The 17,933-nt window shown below is 40.6% G+C and overlaps 1 protein-coding gene across 2 annotated transcripts in view; it reads right to left on the reverse strand.

The window, feature by feature from the left end:
- Positions 1–17,933, reverse strand: part of TAF3 (TATA-box binding protein associated factor 3) — a 162,805-nt gene that overhangs the window by 137,265 nt on the left and 7,607 nt on the right. The gene's annotated exons all lie outside the window — the stretch shown is intronic.

Here is a 17,933-nt window from a genome sequence, read left to right on the forward strand (position 1 = left end):
TATTTTTATAAACTGCCGGTAGTCACTGTGAGTTTGAGGGGGAGAGCATATTAATCAATTAACCAATCAATCAGTCAATTAATTTATATAAACTCCCTTTCTCCCAAACATAAATGCGCCCACCCTCTGGTTTATGAGACAATATCGGGGGGGGGGGGAAATGCACCCTCAAAAAACTAGAGAATCGCCTTTAGAAAAGATAAAAATTGAGATTAAAAGTATTTCGCCTACTTCAGCGACCTTCTGCAGGAAATCATTAGCAGACTTGGCTGCTCAAAAATAAGCAAAGGGGTTAAAATCATTTGCTTATTCAGGCTGCTGATTAGGCATTCCCACCGAAATAGGCAGAATTTGTTTGAAGCACCTCCAAACCCAAGTTAAATGCAATCGAGAGAATTCCGATTTTATTATCGGAGTCTACCGCGTGCCATTCAGGCTAGGCAAGGAGAAAGTCTCAGTGAGATTTCTGAGAGAAAAAATCGAGGAGAAAAATGGACAGGAACAGTAAAGCTAAGAAGCTGTAACCGTGCCAGTAAAAATTAATTGTGGGATGGTAAAAATCAATATAACATTTTCCAAGCCACTTTTTCAGCTCAGAAACAGCCAACAGTTTACACCTTAGTTCCAAATTGTACGACAGGAATGTTCACTGTGTCACACAATTAACTTTTGATGAGTTATTCCCGTACCGCATTTTAACTGTGAACTTTCTATAATGAACATGAAATTACGTTCTACTTATCTAGGGAAAAATAGCCTTTGGAAGAAAAAACACACACTAAAGGCTACTAGTTTCTGGATAATGAAGATAAAATTATTAAGACATATGTCAGATTCAAAGCAGAAGTTCACATTTGCACATCAGGAAATCGAAAAGTAGAGCTAACAAAAGCCTTTCCTTAGTCATCATGCAAACAAGGCACGGCATCTTTCTGAATGTCAGCAAGCAGCCTTTCGACGGCGAAATCTGTTTTGAATTCCTTCCAAGGAATGCGGGTAGTCCTCGACTTACGAGCACAATTGGGCACCAAATTTCCATTGCTAAGCGAGACTGCTCTTAAGTGAATCAATGCAGTTAGTCCCGTGGTTGCCGTTAAGTGACTCTGGATTGCATATTGACTCTGCTTGTCAGGAGGTCCCAAAAGGCGATCACATGACCCTGGGACACTGCGACTGTCGTAAATACGAGTCGGTGGCCAAGGGTCTGAATTTTGATCACGTGGACCCTGGGGATGCTGCGGTGGTCGTGTGAAAACTGATCATCATTCGATTTTTTTCCAGTGCTGTTGTAAGTTCGAACGGTCATTAAATGAACAAAGAAGGAAAAATAATGGAGAAAAAAAACGAACTCTCGATGTCGGGTTCTGCTGATTAATAGAGTTGGTCGTTGCAGAAAGGGCCAGGATTTATTAAGCTGATAAAGTAAAATGTTGAGGCTGTCCAGGTAGTCTTTGACTTATGACCACAACTGAGTCCAAAATTTTTGCTGCTGAGCAAGATGGTGGTTAAGTGAATCTTGTCCTGCTTTACGACCTTTCTTGCCCCAGTTGTTAAGTAACCCATCGCCGTTAAGTTAGAAACCTGGTTGTTAAGTGAATCTGGCTCCCCGCCCATTGACTTTGCTGGTCAGAAGGTCGCAAAAAGAGATTACGTGACCCCAGGATACAGCGACCGTCATAAATAAGAGTTGACAGGCCTCTGAATTTTGATCACGAGACCATGGGAAAACGGTCGTAAATCACCTTTTTCAGTGCTGTTGTAACTCTGAACGGTCACTAAGCGAATTGTTGAAAGTTGAGGACTCGCTGTAGTTTTACTCTGTCCTTTACTGAGCTGAAAAAAAAGTTGGAAGCTGATGCTTTTTTCGTTCTGCCTGTACCTGCCTCCTTCTTCCCCTTTCCCTATCTTTATTTTCATTTGTACTTCGTATTATGATAATTGTAAAAAAAAGAGTCTTAATCAAACACATATAAATGCTATGTATTCAAAGGAGCGGATCTGCTTTTTTAAAAAAAATATTGGCAGGATTTTTTGGGGGGGGCTAGTTTGCAGTAGTTGCAAGACTGAAAGGACAAAAAAGTAATACAATTTTTTTTAAAAAAAATGTTCTTCGGTACTATCTATTCTTATTAAGCATGCTATTATTGTTTTTTGTAACATAAATGGCTTTCAAGGACATAGCAGCCACCCCCCCAAAAGCAAATATCTATCAGCTCTGCTTTCATTTGCATGCGGCAATAACTTGAAAGAGGCACTTTTGATGGCTCGTTTTGACAAATTATTTGATATCTCCGCTTCTCGCCGGCATGGTGAACCTCACCAAATGTATCAGGCTGCTACGTCGAACAGAAATATTATGCCCCGAGTCTGAAAAACTGAAACAGGATTGATTTTGTCAAATGCTAAATGGAGGAAAACGATGCTCCAACCGGTGTGATATTAAGTGTAAATCATTTCATTGTCTACGTGCAAAACTGGTCATTCCAGATTATCTGAAGAATTACAGCTAACTCAGAAAACCATAGAGTCCACCCACTCGATTTTCCATCTTGATACAAAAAAAAAAAAAAACAACCCAGCAGAAAAAAAAACACCTTACTGTACAGAAATTTAAGTTGCCGTGCAAATATTAAGTACAGGGGAGAGGAGGGGGGGGGGGCTGCAGGCCAATCAGATCAATATACAAGTTGTGTGAAGACTACTCATTGCTGGGAGACACTGGGGGCCATCCGCAGCTGGAGATAAAACCCCATTCACAAGACACTAACATTTAACTGCCTCTGAGTAAATCCCTCCAAGATTTGCTAACACACAACTACCCCAAATTAATCGACAAGAGTATCATAATGGGAATATGTGTAGAAGTTTTGTCTGAAATGGTATAGGGCAGGGGTCGGCAACCTCGGCTCTTTTATGACTCGTGGACTTCAACTCCCAGAATTCCTGAGCCAGCATAGCTGGCTCAGGAATTCTGGGAGTTGAAGTCCACGAGTCATAAAAGAGCCGAGGTTGCCTACCCCTGGTATAGGGTTTCCTGCCTGGGCAGGGGTTGGACTAGATGACCTCCAAGATGTCCCTTTCAACATCATCATCATCATCATCATCATCATCATCATATCAAAACTTGCACAGGCTTACAACCCGCCTTTATCATTCTTGCTTAGTTTATAAGCAAGGCAACTAACATAGATGGCCAGAACAGGGCTGCAGTTTATTCTGTTGCAGACCCAACGATTATCACAGCAAATGAAGGATTTTATGTTCAGGTAATACCTTAAAGGTGCCACAGCGGAGTAACATTTAGAATAAAAGTCTCGTTTTGTTTCTACTTGGAAACCGCTTCTGGACTTTTTGCTCGAAACTGAGGGGGGAAAAAAAATGGAAGTTGGATTTTAGCTTTTAAAAATGATTTGGTAGTTACCGAGATGGCTTGAAATGTGAAAATGTAAAGCAAGTGGTTAAAGTTGTACTGTTTTTGCAATTACCTCAGCGAAGGAAGTTGGAAGTCATGTTTTTTTTTTCCTCCTTCTCTCTCTGCACTTTTCGGCCTTAAGTTTTCAAACTTTCGTTTCTTCTATATTTTATGTTATACTGCAACTTCATTAAAATTATTATTTTTTTCCCTGAGGAAAAAAAAACGATACACTAAATTTCCTGCGTTAGAGCCTACTTAACAAAGATTAGGTTCCCCCCCCCCCGGCCATGTCCTATGACACAGATTTTGGCTCTTACTTGTATGAGTTCTAAAGAAAAATAAATTAAAATGGTAATAAAAATAATTTTAGTTCCTTACTGTAAGTAGAAGGAAGAAGGAAATGGCCAAAAAGATTTAAGGAGTAAAGGTTAGTAAGAAGGTATCGCGGTAGATGTGAAGGGAAAGAAATAACAAAAAATGCTGGTAGCTTGTAATTAAGAATAATGAGCCAAAGAAAGACATCTCTGTTGATAAGTGAAAGGTTATCACTTTATACAATATTTGTAGATTTCCTTCAGATGCCCACAAAAAGTCAGAAAAAATATATATCTAATTTTGGGTTTGTAGTGAAAGTCAAATACTTCAATTAAACGCAGAAAAATTCTCTTCCTTCTAAAAAAATAGTCCTGCTTGTTAGTGGAAAAATGTTAAAGATATCCTAGAAGTCAGCAAACATGATTTAATTCAGATTAGGAGGGGGGAAAAAATCTGCTTCGGTAATATTTTATTAACAACGCATTTTAAAAAATTCCATAAAGACTGGAAAGTTTTTATGCTTTTAAATACGCTAAACCTAATTCAGAAAGAACAGTGCAATGGAAAAATTGCCAGGAAAAACAATTACTATTACCTTGCCCATGGGTATTTCTTAAAGTATTTATTTATTGAAACGATATCCTTTCTCTCTACTCAAAATGGGTTCAAAATGGCTAACAACAATATACCTTAAAAATAGAAGTTTCAAGTACGTTTTTGCAGACGGAAGGATTAGAAGTGATCATTTATCTGATCTGCTTTGCAGGTTCCGGAGAACAGCCATAGAAAAAAGGGTATTTTCAACAAATCTGCATCGAGTGATGGAAGGACCGGGAGAAAATCTTAAAAGTACAGGTTGACTGATACAGGGAGAAAAATGTAGCCCCAAATCATGCAAACTTCTGTAGGTCTCATTGAAGTATTTTGAACTGTGCCAAGACTCAAGAAAAGTACCATATATTCTTGATAAATACCCTGTTATAACATTGCACCGTACAATTTTTATGTATTTTAACTTATTGTTATAGTTTTGGGGCATCTTGTTTAATCTCTTTTAATTTTTGTATTCTTGTCTTTTAACATGTATTGCCCTGTTCACCGCCCTGAGTCCTTCGGGAGAAGGGCGGTATACAAATAAAATTATTATTATTATTATTATTATTATTATTATTATTATTATTATTATTATTATTATTATTATTATTATTATTATTAATTATTATTATTTTGTGACAGTTTTCAAATGCAGACCAGACCAGACTGAGTTACACTCACAGGTAATCCTTGACTTATAATGATAGTTTAGCAACAGTCTGACGCTTAGACAGGGCTGAAATACAGTGCCTCATATATGACTGGTCTTCGCATTTATAAGTGTTGTCACGTGATCACGATTCGGGAACCAGCACGCACTTACGACGGCTGTAGTGTGCCAGGGTCATGTGATCGCCATCTGTGACCTTCTCAGCCTCCAACGAGCAAAATCAACAGAGAAAACCAGAGTCGCTTAATGACAGTGAGATTTGCTTAGCAACTGTGGCGAAAAAAGAAGTCATACAATTAGGCATAACTCACTTATCAACCGCCTCACTTAGTGAAGTCCCGGTTGTGTCCCAAGTCAAAGACTATGTCTGCTGCAATCCAAACAGAATTAATTAAATTGTGGTCCATGTAGGCCGATTTAACATGTTCGGGAAGAACTAGTCTTGCTTAAAACATTCACCTCAACTACGCACATATTTTTCTGGCCCATCACCAATCCTATTCATATAAAACTGGGTACCTCATTCCAGATCAACAGGGTCAGCTAACTCTGATCTGATTTTCCCATTCTGGAGGCCAACCAGGACTTCCACAGAATTGTGTGACCTTATTATCCCAAGAAGGGACGCGGTGGGTCAGTGGGTTAGGACGCTGAGCTTGTCGATCAGAAGGTCGGCAGTTTGGAGGGTCGAATCCCGAGTGCCGCGTAACAGAGTGAGCGCCTGTTACTCGTCCCAGCTTCTGCCAACCTAGCAGTTCGAAAGCACGTAAAAATGCAAGTAGAAAAATAGGGACCACTACGTGGGAAGGTAACAGCGTTCCGTGCGCCTTTGGCATCTAGTCATGCCGGCCACATGACCACGGAGACGTCCTCGGACAAGCGCTGGCTCTTCGGCTTTGAAACGGAGATGAGCACCGGCCCCTAGAGTTGGAAACGACTAGCACGCATGTGTGGGGGAACCTTTACCTTTACCTATTATGCCAAGAAACCTCTGTGAATTACCAAGAAGCAAGTTGAGTCCTGCAGTCTCTCAAGGGACTTCATCTTAATTACTTCCTACATTTGCAGAAATTCTAATTCCTACTAGAGCAGCGTTCCTCAACCTTAGTACCTTGAAGCCACATGAACTGCTAGCTGGGGAATTCTGGGAGTTGAAGTCCATACAGGGTAGAGTTCTCAAGGTTGAAAAACAATGTAGCAGAATGATTGATTGATCCATCCTATGGGAAGTTGATGCAAAGCACGGGAATCCTTGAGAAGGGCCCTTTTCGTGGAAAATTAGACTTCCAGTTTTGACTTAATGTACTGCATTTTATAAGCTTAGTTGGTGGTTTAACTTGGCATTTTTAGGTTAAAGTTCAGGAAGGACTTTCGGTTTTGTTTTTAGAACCGGGAAGATATATTTTACAATCTTTTTAAAAGGGACTGATGATAGCAGTGTTAGCAACCTTTTAGATATTTCTAAATACGTCCTATATTTCGTCATCCACCTGAATGTCATTGTTTTATTTTTATACTTTTGTATGCTTAATTTAAAAAAAAAAGGCAAGAATTGACATCAGGATTTTTCCCCCCCCTGGATTTTGTTTAAAGCGATACATGGCTTGTATTTTACCGATTGCTAGCATAATTTGAACAGAATTTTTTTTAAAAGGAGGTGATATATGTTTCAATAATGTAGTACTTAATATAGCGTAGTCAAAAGTACTCATAATGTGGTTCAGAGAAAAATTCTAAGCAATTATTGAATGCTTAGGGGAAGAGATTAATTATCAATAGGTTTTGACAGTTCTGAAAACATGACTACAGAATTTCTGAGATTCTAAGTAAACTGATTTTCATTTTAAATCATGAATGGAACAGAGTTTTTGAGATAAGTGTACAGTACAGAGTGAAGTCATGATAACCACAGTGTCTTGAGTGTGCCAATTTTTGACTCAAGGGATACACAAACAACTAAAAAGCAAAACCCCACTAGTAAAACAAGCCAACAAGCCAAAAGACACGATTTAGGATAATTTTGTTAGCTTAAATACATCTGCTAACAGGTGGGTCCAATTCCTTATTTTTCCGCATAATTTTATGAAGTATTGCAAGTAGTATGTACATAAAAACTAACACAAACTACAAAAATAAAGGAATAGCAAGAAAAATAAATAAAAAGTACAGTGAAGAAAAAATATAAAAGAATAGAGAAGAGAAATATTTTTTTTTAAAAAAAAAGCTTCCGTCTTTACATCAACAAGTATAAACAATTTTAACTTATCAGTTTCTCTTAAAATACATCCAACAATCTCTTCATCCCACATCACACCCTTTATCTACAAACAAATCTTTAAATCCAAGTCATTCAGTTCTGGTCAGCAAAAGTCCATTAAGCGTTACCAGACATAACATCGCCTGTTTCAACCCTGATCAAATAAACCAATTTTATATTCCTACCCACTACTTTTAACAATCAAATCTTTTTTCGTGGCTAACAGGGCCTCTGTGCAACGGCAAGTTGTGGTCTGCTTTCCTGGACCAACAAGCCACACTCCACAGTCATCCACACCCTAATACATTTCCATCTTGATTACTGCAAGGTGCTCCAAATGGGGCTGCCTTTTAAATATTCAAAAGCTTGAATTGGTTGAATGTGCGGCAGCCCGCACGGTTTTGTGCAAGTCTACATTTGTGCTTTGTCTGCCATTTTGCTTCTGGGTCAGTTACAAGTGCTGTAAACTTTTAAAGCATTACATGATTTAAGATCAGGTTATCTGAAGGACTGTCTTTTCCCAGTTGCTCCAGATGAGCCACCACAGCGGGGAGACATGTTATGGGCCCCCTTTCTTAAGGAGTCGTTATCTAGTGGGGCGAAGAAAAATGACCTTCTCCGTGGTGGCTCCCTTCCTGTGGAACATCATCCCTGCAGATCTAAGATTGCCCCCCCCCCCACACACACACCTTGGTACTCTTTCTAAAGGCCCTGAAGACATAGTTTTTGCCAGCAGGCCTGGGGACTCCAGGGTGATAAGGTGCCCATCAAATGATTGGTTTGATTGCTGTCACTTGCAGGGAGGGTGGGGTCATTGAGTTTGGGGTTTTACTTCTGTAAGTTGCCTGGAGTCACTGTGAGTTGGGTGGCCACATCAATTTTCCTAAATAATAAATGAATCTCTAATCCCTTCAAATAATGTCCTAGAACTGGACTTCCTACCTTCCTTCCTTCCTTCCTTCCTTCCTTCCTTCCTTCCTTCCTTCCTCCCTCCCTCTCTAAGCTGAGTTAACCTTGAGCCAGTCAAGATCAAACTCCAAGCAGTGGGCAGAGTCAGCCTGCAATACTGCAATCTAACCACTTCACCACCACGGCCCTTCCCTCCCTCCCTTTCTCCCTTCCTTCCTTCCCACCAAACTTTTCAAAACTTTTAACGTGTCTCTCTTGTAGATCTCATATAGGAAAATTATCCAAGGCAATCTCCTGGTTGGTTGGTTGCATGCTCCCTTTAATTATTAAAACATCAGATCAGAGTTCCTCTGTATATCTTAAGATTTCATTTCATTTCTCCTAGATCATTCTTATAGCCTGCCATTTTAAAATCCATGTTCAAATCCATTTCGGTCTCATCCGGTGGAACATGTTCCTCTTCTGCAACAACATCCACAGAGTCTATCTACGACAGCAAACACTCTTGAAATTAACTTCTGAGTCCATCATTCACACGTGTCCTTCAATATATTCGATGTTAAGGTATTTTGTTCCATTCTGCGTGAAAAACGTTAAATGTTCTCCTATAATTGTAATCTTTACTTCCTTTTAGCTCCCTCTGGTGTCCAACCTTCAAAGTCCCATAAATAAATATATACACACTCACACACTCAGTATATTGGAATTCAAAGCATGAGCTGTTTTGCCATGGGAAGGATTCATTCAATTAACTTGAAAATCCCATTTCAAGTCAATCTAGACCCTTAATCCATTTATAACCTTCCAAAACAACATTCTAATCACCCTTTTGCCATTTATTCCCCCAAAATTGCTAAGTCCTTGAAGTCCCATTGAACAGTTTGTTTGTTAAGGACTGAAGGAAATTCACCCGTGAATTGCCATCAAACTTCTTCACATTTCAAAATCAGTTTAAAAAAAAAGTTACTCAAAAAGTGATTAAGAACTTTGTGTCCATATAGGGTATAATACGGTTGTGGGTATAGATGAAATTGATCCAATTCTCAGCTGCTCTACTGTCCAGCCAGCCACAAAAAACAAACAAAAAACCCCATCAGTTTTTGCAGTGGGGTCATGAGGAGCAAGTGTCTGGAATACAGGCAAGTCCTCAACTTACAACAGTTCATTTAGTGACCATTCAAAGTGACAACGGCGGTGAAAAAAAAGTCGACTTGTGGCCTTTTTTTTCACACTTACGACCGTTGCAGCATCCCCCAGGGTCATGTGATCAAAATTCAGACACTTGGCAACTGACTCATATTTATGACGGTTGCAACGTCCTGGGGGGGGGAGTGTCACGCAATCCCCTTTTGCGTCCTTCTGACAAGCAAAGTCCATGGGGGAAGCCAGATTCACTTAACAACCGGGTTGCCGACTTAACAACTCTGGCAAGAAAGATCGTGAAGTGGGGCAAAAATTCACTTAACAACTGTCTCGCTTAGCAACAGAAATTTTGGGCTCAATTGTGGTCCTGCAATGTACATGTGGGCAATCCCATGGTCTCTCTCCTGTTTCTGTGGAGAGATTTCACTGGCCAAGATCTAACCCCTTGTTCACAATTTCAGCCTTAATGCTGTCTCTGCTCTTTCAGGGATGCCTAGCTCAGCGTATTCTCGCCAGAAGTCCCCGATGGCTTCGGTTCCAAGAATTTTCTAGCTAGCGTATCTGTTGATCATGATACATTGCCAATTCTAGGAGCTAAAATACAACAAATCTAGAGAGCATCAGAACGGGAGGAAACTGATTTAAATCATCCACCCACAAGCTATTCAAATAATGAAACAAGTACGTAACTTTCTTCCAATTTCAAGTCTGCGTTCTTGGAATTTAGCCCCGTTTTAGAACTCGTTCGTTAAGCCTCGAGGAGTTTAATAAACCATAATTCAAAAATGTATGCTCAAATGGCCTTTATTTCAAAAGACCGATTTTGTGTGCTGCTAGGTTTATGAAGGCAAATAAAATTTTATTTCATAAGTGTAAGAGACCTGGCCCATACAATCGAATAGATAATATCATCAAGTATTTTTGAAATTTAATCATCTTGGGTTTTTTTGTATCTATATATTATTAATTTTTATAAGATGACATGTTTAAATAACAATCAGTAATAATTAGTTTCTATATTTTCATAATCAATATGTTGCCTAATAATATATTTCTGAAATCTTCTCTTCACCCAATATTCTTCTTCTTACTAATACATATTTAATGTTACATAGTACATATTACATTCCTTTCTCTCTAACTCGTTTTTCTAGCCATTGATAAAAATTGTCCCATGTTCTGAAGCATATTGAAATCTTTGTTCCCTTTTATCAATGTCAATTTGTCCATTTCTGCACAATCTAAAATTTTCTTAATTAATTCTTCCGCCGTTGGTAGGTTTTCACTTTTCCAATATTGAGGCAAATGCCATTCTTGCCTCCCTTGATACGTGTAAAATTAAGTGCATGCATTCTTTCTCATATTTTCTTGCCATTGTGCCTAACGAAAACAATTCTGGCTTAACGTCTGTATGTTTTTTAATCATTTTCTCTAAGCATATGTGTATTTTTGACCAATTTTTTTTTAGCTTTAGGGCATGTCCATCAGATATGATAGTAAGTACCTGATTTTAATCATCTTGTTTTAATCACCAAACGCAGTGCTATTTGTTTAAATGTAGAGGCAACATATACTGACAGCAGAAGGTGCACAAAGCATCCAATCATTTTTATTTATTTATTTATTATTTATTTATTCAATTTGTATACCGCCCTTCTCCCGAAGGACTCAGGGCGGTTAACAGGGCATATATAAATAACAGTACAAAAATTAAAAAGAAATTAAACAGATGCCCAATTAAAATACAATAACAATAAAAACAGTAAAAAACCCATTAAAAAACCCTAATATTCCCCATCAGGCCAGACCAGCTAGTTCAAATAAGTGGGTCTTCAGCCCACTTCCTTTTTAATTCCTTTTTTCTTCCATAGTGGATTCATTACAAGCAATGTTGGTTTTTGTATTTATATATATACATATGTATGTATTTATACATATACATATACATATATATACATATACGTATACGTATACATACACACACACACACACACACCACTCAGGAAAATTCTACCATCTGGCAAATGGTAACTTTTCCCCCCCGACAAGTAAAAGCCCTTTTAAAAAATTGCACAATTGTCGGCATTATAAGTTTTATGATCTCTTGACACTGAAATAAAAGCTTCTTTAACTAGCGCTTTCAAGTTCTCCATTCCAAACCCAGCATTTTGTTGCAGTTGTTGCTATTTCGTTTGCAATAGGATACCGAGCAGCTTAACTAAAGAGTTTTGGCCACCGACCAGCCCCCTGCTATGTTGGACTCCAGGCGGCCGGTAACTCTGTCTTGGAGACCAAATCCTTTAACGGTGTCGCCGTCTGCTTGAAAGTTAATCTGAAATATTTGGGGCCAAAGAGGAAATGAAAGGTGAGTTTAGCTCCCTTCCTATGGCACTAAGACTTCCTGAGCTAAACGTGGGGTTTAAAGCTACCGTTTCCTAGTTGCAATTCCCAACTGAGTCTGTCGGAGAGAAGCACAGTGTGGCAGATACATGGGGGCAAAATAAAATAAAACAAAACAATCTAACCATCTAACAATCTGCTAATGTACAAATACGTTGTATATGTTGTATTATTGCATGCTGTTTTGCTCCTAAAACTAGCCGGAGCCCCAGCATTTAAAATTGCAAAGGTAGCTTGATAAACAAAAAGGAGGGGGCAAACCCCCCCCCCCCAGCAACTTACATTTTGGTATTATCTAATGGAGCTTCAATTATTGATTTTTTTAAAAAAAACTTGCCGTACAAGGTAAACCAGGAAACCTCCAGCCCGTCGGAACCAAGCAGCATATAATGGTGCATTTCATTTACCAATCCCTGCTTACTCTGGAAAGTCTTATTTATTTCTTCATTTGATTTATAAAGCTTCCCATCTCATACACGTGATTCGGAGGGGGGGGGATTAAAAATCAGCAATAGCAATAACCCTTAGACTTATATACGGCTTCAGAGTGTTTTGCAGGCGTCTCTTAAGCGGTTTACAGAGTCAGCCTATTGCCCCCCAACAATCTGGGTCCTCATTTTTACCGACCTCGGAAGGATGGAAGGCGGAGTCGACCTTGAGTCCCGTCAGGATCGAACTGCTGGCAGTGGGCAGAGTCAGCCTGCAATACTGCAATCTAACCACTGCGCCACCACAGCTCTTAAAATTAAAACATAAATAATATTTTTTTTAAAAAAACAATAACCACAGAAACCCCATAAAGGTAATCCTCGAATTACGACCAGTTGCTTAGCAACCGTTCAAAGTTATGATGGGCCTATTTTGGGGTGGTGCTACTGACGACCTGGATTCCAAGTTCCAGTGGCTGCACCCCTCCCCCGTAGTTACAACGGCACTGAAAAAAGTGAGTTATGACCGGTTTTCACATTTATGACCGTTGCAGCATTCCCCGCGGTCACGTGATCCAAATTTAAATGCTTGGCAACTGACTCGTATTTATGATGGTTGCAGTGTCCCAGGGTCACCTTTTGCGACGTTCTGACAAGCCAATTCACTTAACAACCGTGTTACTAAGTTGTCAACTGCAGTAATTCTGTGGCAAGAAAGATCATAAAATGGGGCAAAATTCACTCGAGAACTGTCTCGCTTAGCAAGGGAAATTTTGGGCTTATGTGGACGTAAGTCGAGCATTATCTGTACATATTTATTTTATTTTTTTTAAATTTATTTTAATTCCATTTATATCCCGCCCTTCTCCGAAGACTCAGGGCGGCTTACAAGCTTAGCAGTAAAGAAGAAAGAAGAAAACAAAAGAAGAGATTTTGAGAGAGCTCTTTTTTCTTAATAAATGTGATTTAAATTAAATGTTAAAGGAGGGCTGATTTTCTTGAGGCAGCTGTTTAAGAGCCATAAGAACAGGAGATGATACTGTAATACTGATAGTATTTGCTTTATAAAGAACAGTTGCAGGAATTGGGCATGTCTAGCTTATTGAAGAAAAGGACCAGGGGGGACATGATAGCAGTTTTTCCAGTATCTCAGGGGCTGCCCCAAAGAAGAGGCAGTCAAGCTATTCTCCAACGCTCCTGAAGAGCCAGAACTTCAACCACTCACGAAAACCTTTTAGCAAAATCCTTCTGGAATAAGCCTTTTTAGAACACGATGTTAATGTACTGGCAAGTCTTCAACCTACGACTGTAACTGAGCCCAAAATTTCTGTTCTTAAGCGAGACGGTTGTTAAGTGAACTTCGCCCCATTTCACGACCTTTCTTGCCACCGTTCTTAAGTGAAACACTGCAGTTGTGAAGTTAGGGACACGGCTGTTAAGGGACTTTGCTTGTCAAAAGGTCACCAAAGGGGGGATCCCATGACCCCAGGGACACCGCGACGGACATAAATACGAACCAGTTGCCAAGCATCTGAACATCTGAATTTGGAGCGTGTGACCACGGGGAGGCTGCGACGGCGGTAAGTGTGGCAAAACGCTCAAGACACTTTTTTCAAGGACGTTGTAACTTCAAGTGGTCACCTGTTGTAAGTCGAGGACTGCCTGCTTACCTTAAAGTACACAGAAGGGATACCTTTACTTTTTTTTTTTAAATTAATACCATTTGCTTTGTTTTCTTTCTATCGTGACAATAAAACCAGAATTAACATCAAGGACAACTTTTTTTTAAAAAAAAATACTTATCTGATGAAAAGAAAAAAATCTGAACCCACTAACACTAAATCCTAACTTACCACATGAATTATGTACAAGTACATTAATTTTCTGTTCTTCCGAACAATTACACACTCGAATGATGAATCACTGTTACGTTTCCTAGTAAGGACAATTGCAAAGACCTCAGATAAGATTCAGTAAGATATTCAAAGCAAGGCTTTATCTGAACAACTGAAAGAAGTGAGTAACAGTAAGCAGATTTCCCCCCCATACACACACACACACCTTTGACATCTCTATTCTCATCATATACCGTATTTTCCGGCGTATAAGACAAAAAACCTTGAAAAACTTCTTAAAAGTAGGGGGTTGTCTTATACGCTGGGTCGGCTTATACGCCGGAAAATACGGTATATTCTTTTCATTCTAAAATTTATCCGCTTGGTACTTCGGCAAAATCTTCCTCCGTGGGCTTCTCAAGCTTGCCCACCTCCCTCCTTTTTTTCTCTTTTTCTTTTCATTTTGTGCATTTTTGCTTCATTCTGCTAGGTTCTTGCATTCTGTCTACAGCAGTTCACTTGTGCAAAAGCAATGAGCGTCTGGGCACTTGCAAGTGGAATGCCGGAAGGATCTGAACACAGAGTTTGGAAACCAGAAGTACGACTGGTGGCTTAGCGTAATGGCTGACTCCACGGCATTCGTAAGTCAGGGACTGTCAGGACAGACCGTAACGGTCAGTAAAGCGGATGGAATCAGCAGAGATGGCCAAACTGACTGTGCTGATAAAAGAAAAGAACATTTAAGTACCGTTGTTGCTACTTAGAAACCGCTTCTGGACTCTGGGCTTGAGGCGGAAAAAAACACCACCACGGTATCATGATTCGGGGTTTTACCGATTAGACCAGGGGTGTCAAACTCAATTTTATTGAGGGCCGCATCAGCATTGCGGTTGCCCTCAGGGGGCCGGTGGGTGTGGCCACGGTGGGCGTGGCCTACTGGGCGGGCGTGGCTAGAGTGCGTATGGCCTACTGGGTGGGCGTGGCCAGCTCTACATCGTTCGCATCAAGGGTGCCTATGGGGGCCTGGGCAGGAGTGGGACAGATCTGGGGGTCTCTGGCAGAAGGAGGGTCTCTGGGCCAGGGCCAAGGCAGTGGGGGCCATTCCCTCACTGTTTCCAGGATGGCTTCGCGGGCCGGATCCGGCCCCCGGGCCTTGTGTTTGACATGTCTGGATTAGACTGATTTGCTGATACGGAATTGGCGAGTTCATACTACAGTACTAGAAATGCAAAAAGTTGAGATTTGATTTTAAGGTCTGATTTTACTGCAACAGAGTCAGTCAGAAAGTCAATGCCTTTTGTTTATCTTAGGAATCAGGGGTCTTCAAAGTTGGCCCTTTTATGACTTGCGGACTTCAACTCCCAGAATTCCTCAGCCTGGCTGAGGAATTCTGGGAGTTGAAGTCCGCAAGTCATAAAAGGGCCAACTTTGAAGAGCCCTGTTATAAATGAATAAAACTTTTTTTTTGAAAATGTATTTTATTTAATTTTATAAGCTCACACTCTAGATGGCGTCAAAGAAAACCAGCAGCGTCTCTAAGCGACAATGCTTTCAGCTAGCCTGTGATCATCATAAACGCCGCAAATTATGATCTACTGGATGAGAAATATATCTATTAATTCTAATTGATCGCACAGCAGATTCATATTCATTATATGCAAACTGGGTCGACTGCATGTATTTAAGTAAAAAAAAGTGCAGCTATTTCTGCCACAGCGAAACAAAACAGTTAGTCCTGATCAAAACCGAGCTCTACAGACAGTGGAGTTCTTGTCTCATCGGAGAAAAGCAAAAGTCTGTTTCTTTCTAGTAATGCAATAGATCGCATATTTATACAAAACGGAAGTCAACTACCCTTTTTTTTTTAACAATATATATTTATGATGTTTTGTCAATGGGAATAAAATACAACACAGGGGGGGGAAGAAAAAAGCATACATCCAACCCAAAAGAAAAGGAAAAAATATGTTTATTTCCTTTTTTGCAAATAAACTATCCTGTACCTAAGGCACATGGATAAACTTGGATGCGATGTGATGCTGGCTTGCGGAAGCTAGCTTGGTTACCAGGAAAAGAAACTTATGAAATAGGACAGCAGCATTTGCTGGCCACAGCGAATATTAAAAGGATGAAAGTCTGAACGACAATAATTTCTGAAAAGCACAAAACAAGGAAAGCCACATGCCCACTCCTCAAAATTTGCTAAAAGATGTGCCTAGAGAGAGTCATCAATGCGCCACAAACAATTGTCCCCCCTGTAAAATATAGTCCTTTAATTTTATGAAGGTGTTATTACTAATATTTGTAACTACCATTACTACAAAAACAGTTATAGCCAGAGGATTTCTTTTTAGCCTTCTGAAGCCAAAGGCTTCTCTGGTACAGCCTAGTCCTTGACTTACGACCACAACGGAGCCCAAAATTTCCGTTGCCGGGCAAGACAGTTCTTAAGCCAGCTCCGCCCCAGTTTATGACCTTTCGTGCCACGGTGGTTAAGTGAGTCACTGCAGTTGCAAAGCTAGTAACACGGTCATTGAGTGAAACTGGCTTCCCCACTGACTTTGCTGATCAGAACGTTTCAAAAGGCGATCACGGGGCCACAGGGCACTGCAACTGTCACAAGTACATGCCAGTTGCCAAGCCTCTGAATGTTGACACACACACCCCCGTGACCATGGGGATGCTGCAACGGTCGTAAGGGTGAAAAACGGTCCTAAGTCACTTTTTTTCAGTACGGTTGTAACTTTGAACAGTCATTAAATGAACTGTTGTAAGTTGAGGACTACCTGTATCCAACAAGCAGATTTCCCCAACCCTACACGAAACTTTCTTCTGGAGAACGGGAGAAGCGAGGTCAGTGAGGAGGTCATGGGAGATGAGGCGCAATGCTCTGGGTCACCAGGTAAGGCCGGAGAGCTTGCGGCGTTGCTGCCATCTGTGCAATACTAGCGGGGCTGCCGCTGCCTGCACAACAATTGCGGCAACGGTGGCATGAGAGGGGATGAGCACACACACGTGCACTGCCTAGCTACTCACGTGGCCCGGCGGCCAAGAGGCCATGGCCCAGTAGTGGGGCATGGGCCATAGGTTGGGGACCTCTGATTTACACCAGTGTTTCCCAACCTTAGGAACTTGAAGATGCGTGGACTTCAACTCCCAGAATTCCCCAGCCAGCTGGCTGGGGAATTCTGGGAGTTGAAGTCCACGCATCTTCAAGTTCCAAAGGTTGGGAAACGCTGATTTACACCAATGTGGTATAATAAGACAACAGAACTATTTTGGTGAAAGGTAATACTGTATTTCCCTGGAAATAAGCCCTCGCGTGATTTTTCAGGGCGCTCGTAATATAAACCCCACCCCAAACATAAGCCCCAGTTAGGATCGGCAGCCAGACAGGCTCATTTAGTACTGCATTTCCCCAAATATAAGCCCTAACCGACAAATAACCCCTAATGTGTCTTTTGGAGCAAAAATTAATATAAGACTTAGTCTTATTTTGGGGAAAAAACTGTAGGAAGAAGCACACTCCAGAACTGTGCATAATTTCAACACCTACAGTTAGTCTTTGACTTACGACTTTGTTTAGTGACAGTTCGAAGTTATGACAGCCCTGGGAAAAATGACTTATAACCATTTTCCACCCTTATGACCGTTGCAGCATCCCTGTGGTCACTTGATTTACATTCGGATGCTTGACAACTCGCATTTATGACGGTTGCAGCGTCCTGGGATCACGTGATCCCCTTTTGCGACCTTCTGTCAAGCAAAGTCAACGGGGGAAGCCAGATTCACTTAACAACCGTGTTGCTACTTGAACACGGGCAGTGATTCCCTTAACAAACGGGATAAGAGAAGTCGTAAAATGGAGCCCAAACTTGCTGAACAAATTTCTCACTCGGCAACGTACATTTTGGGCTCAACTGTGGTCATAGGTCGAGGATCACTTGCAATTCCTCGCTTGAAAATG

This window comes from Vipera ursinii, assembly GCF_947247035.1.
Source record: "Vipera ursinii genome assembly, chromosome: 6".
Lineage (NCBI taxonomy): Eukaryota > Metazoa > Chordata > Lepidosauria > Squamata > Viperidae > Vipera > Vipera ursinii.